Source organism: Bos taurus, chromosome 7 (assembly GCF_002263795.3).
Source record: "Bos taurus isolate L1 Dominette 01449 registration number 42190680 breed Hereford chromosome 7, ARS-UCD2.0, whole genome shotgun sequence".
NCBI classification, from domain to species: domain Eukaryota; kingdom Metazoa; phylum Chordata; class Mammalia; order Artiodactyla; family Bovidae; genus Bos; species Bos taurus.
The window spans coordinates 32,121,415-32,125,817 of record NC_037334.1 but is presented as its reverse complement, the minus strand read 5'-3'; positions in this window follow the sequence as shown (position 1 = coordinate 32,125,817).

Below are 4,403 nucleotides of genomic sequence, written 5' to 3'. Positions count from 1 at the left end.
TATAGACATAATAACTATATAAATGTAATAAAATATAAAATTATTGAGGTAATATAAAATTACTGAAATAATTTACATTGCTTTTTAAACGAATTCTTTGAAATCTTAAACTTTACAGCACATCTAATTTTGGACTAGCCCATTTCAACGGTTCAATACATGTGGCTAGTGGCTAACATATTGAAAGTGTAGCCTTAGAGGAATGAATATTTGCAATCAATTTCCTATAAAAATAATTATTTCTAAAGAAAAAAGACAAAGTTTATGCTTACTAATATCTCAAAATAATTTAAAACACTTTAATTCTTACCAAAACAAGTTTATAAACTCAGTTATCCAGTATAAACATGTAGTCATAAGCTATAGTTTTGAATTTGTATTGCTGTCAGATAAAAATTTGAGACCTCTCATTCAAGGCATCTAGCTGGCTGCATATTCTACTTAAAGATGTCCCAATCCTCTCTATGGAAATAAGTCTCCGAGACAAGACAAGACAGCTAATGGAATAGTACATGCAACGAAAAGAATATACAGCAACAGGGCATAAGAATTAGTGTTATTTTCAATCCCATTTGCAATTTCAAGGATGACATACCATTTCCATAAATTTGTATTTCCTTAATTAACTTTTTTATGCTCTCTTCTCTCCTTCTCTCTTGAGAGACTCTACAAACTTAATGAGGATTGATCTCATCATACAAATTTAAGGAGAAAAACTCAACCTTTTAAAAGGCAGTTTCAGAAAAACCTTTAAATCTGTAGGAAAAAAATCTAGCATTTTTATTTTAAAAAGCCAAAAACCAACACCAAAAATGACCTCCTATAATTTATTAATCAATACCACAGGTATGCATTCACTCAACCAGCATCTTTTGCACAGACATTACATGTCGTATGTTGTGCACAGAGGAACAGAAATAACAACAAAGAAGATCCTAGCTCCTGCCTAGTAGTTTACACTCTATTGAAGAGACAGACTGTGCACTCTTTGTACTCATATCAGAAATGCGCAAGAAGCTCTGAGAAAAGTATATGCAGGCCATTTGTATATGCAGAAGTATACACAGGCCATTGAGAAGGCATCTAACCACATTTAAGTGCCAGATAGCTCTGAAGGAAGAAATAGACAAGCTCAGCCCTGAAGGGTGTTAAGGCCAAAGTAAGAGAAAGCAGGAATAAAACAAGCAGTATTATGTGAAAGAAGAAAGGCTCAAATGAGGCGGTCTTTCATAGAGCTTCAGGAAAGTTTGTCTAGTAAGTCTGTAAATATGAGGAAAATGTGGCAAGAAATGACACTGGGGAATTAAGTAAACAGAAGTCATATTCTGAAGAGCCTGGTGCACCCATTCCAAGGATGACGAGCCACTGAAGGAACTTACATAGAAAAGTGACTTATCACAGCATACATTATAAAAGTCATTCTGGCTGCCTGTGAATATGACAGGGGATATGACAATATGTCTATTGTTGGGGAACAATTGTGGACTGAGGAAAACTCACTGAGAGAATAGTCCACCTCAAAAATCACATCAGTGATTAGAAGGAGTAAAACGAGAATGTGGTAATGATTTCCTGGTTTCTTGCTCTGGCAATAAATAGCTGGTTGTGCCAGTTGTTAAGGCAGAAGATCATAATAAATGCTAAATCAAACACCTGCTCTGTACCAGGCATTGTACTTGTTTTTTGTATTAAGTGATTTAACCTTTATAACAACCGTAGGAAGCAAGTGCTATAACTATCCAACTTAACCACTGCAGCAACAAAGATGTGGAAAGTTAAATAATTAAGATCACACAACTATATAGGTATTGGAGCCCAGACTTCAGTGCAAGCATCTGTCTCCAGATATACTAATCTTGGCCAGGATATTAAAAACACATTGGTAAGCCTACTTTCCAATATTTTGTTTTGGTCCATGATGGTTTCAGAGAATGTTAAATTGGAGCCGTAATTTCTATACCATTCTTGAGGAGAGATGCACACCCAAAGGTATTTGTTTCAAGAAACTTTATCAGATTCATTTAGAAATCTCCTTGCTGCATTGGAATCATTGCTCAACCAGCCAATATGATTCTCTTAGAACTTTCAATACAAAACTCATAAAACATATCCATCCTTAAAGGACTTTATCATTAAAAACATGCATTTATGGAAGGAATTTCCATTTGGAATTCAGCATCATATTATGGGGATTCTCCAGGCAATAATACTGGAATGGGTTGCCATGCCCTCCTCCCTGGGATCTTCCCAACCCAGGGATCAAACCCGTATCTCTTATGTCTCCTGCATTGGCAGGCAGGTTCTTTACCACTAGCGCCACCTGGGAAGCCCTATTATTAAGGTTACCACAGCCCCAGTTTGCCAAACACAGCAGTAGTTTATGCTTGTTATCAGCATTTAACTATTAATAATAGTCCCTTTAATATCTGTTTAACTCAGATATTTTGGCTTAGAAGATAAATTGATTATTTGATTTGGGCATGCACAAAGAAGAGAAATTCCAATAATCTTGATACTGTGCATATATATGAATGTGTATGTGTGTGTGTGTGTGTGTTACTGATCATGGGATTCCTTCCAATCCATACCTCATCTGCTTCACCATTCCACCCTTCTCAGTCTATATAACTACAAATGACTATAAAACCAAACATGGAGACTACAAATCCTCTTTTTCAAAGCTTAAAAACTATCAGACCAAGTATGGAACTAAAAGGTTCAAAACAACATAGAGCAAACTTTCCCTCTTCCTGATTTTGGAGACCAGATTTTTAAAATATCCCAAGAAAAGGTGAAATAGAGGAAGGAGAAACCACATATATAAGAAACAGAGAGAAAGAATCCAATAGCATCAACCATATCAATGGCAGGCATTCAAGCAGAATACCGTGTGACTTCACACATAACTTTCTGGTATGAGCGACTGCCAACAGCAAAGCATGGTTCGTCAGTTGACTAGTTTGGGACTTTCAGCCCTCACACATGTTCCATCAGACCCATCCCCGTGTGCTATCCAGAGAACCAAGACATTTGAACAACTTAGACTCCTGGAGGAAAGGTGATTATGTATAGGAAAAATCTTTCCCTTGACTAAAGTGATGTTAAAATGCTAAGAAATATTTTACTTTGAGTTTCACTGAGAGTGTTATTTTATTTCATTTCCAGGCATTTTTCAATAAAAGATGAATTTACCTAACGCTTTGACTCCCTGTTTACTCCTACCTCTGAGTGGGGCAAACCCTTCTTGACAATAGAAAGGAGAATAAGAAATTTCAGCAACTAATTGCCTGGGTTGCTATAAAACCAAACCAACCTACTCAAGACACTAGGGAGTTCAGTTCAGTTCAGTCGCTCAGTCATGTCCTACTCTTTGCAACCCCATGGACTGAAGCATGTCCATCACCAACTCCCAGAGTTTACTCAAACTCATGTCCATTGAGTCATTGATGCCACCCAACCATCTCATCCTATGTCGTCCCCTTATCCTCCTGCCTTCAATCTTCCCCAGCATCAGGGTCTTTTCAAATGAGTCAGTTCTTCACAGCAGGTGGCCAAAGTACTGGAGTTTCAGCTTCAATATCAGTCCTTCCAATGAATATTCAGGACTGACTTCCTTTAGGATGGACTGGTTCGATCTCCTTGCAGTCCAAGGGACTCTCAAGAGTCTTCTGCAACACTGCAGTTCAAAAGCATCAATTCTTTGGCACTCAACTTTCTTTATAGTCCAACTCTTATCCATACATGACTACTGGAAAAACCATAGCTTTGACTAGATGGACCTTTGTTGGTAAAGTAATGTCTCTGCTTTTTAATATGCTATCTAGGTTGGTCATAACTTTTCTTGGACTGAGTCTCTGTTTTTCCAGACCATGGTCCTACCAGAAAGAATGGGACCTTCATTTCTACTCAGTTTCAGCTGGGCACAATGAATGAATGATCCATTCATTTCACAAATATTTATTGAGTGTCTCCTCTGTACCAAGCACTAACATAAACATTTAGAATGCATTAGTGAACAAAACTATGGCAGATTGTATTCTCCAAATATTGTTACACCTACATTTTTCACCCCACATGTTTTTTTTCCTGACTCTTGATAGGGCTCAAGAGTCTAGAGACTCTGATATCAAAAGGTCTGTTGTATGTCTTTTGGGATTTGGCAATAAATGATATCTTCTGATTTTCTCTGTCTTGAAATATACACCGAAGGAATCCTGAAAAACCTGGCTAGTTAGCCAGAGTAAGGCAGCCATACCAGACAATTCATGGGGAGTGAACACTTAAAGATACCTGAAAAGCCTCACCTATTTCAGCTCTAAGTCCAACTACATTCTTCACCAAGACAAACTTCTTCCTCCTAAGGAGGAACACCACTTTTAACAAGTAGAAATTGGAATTGAAGA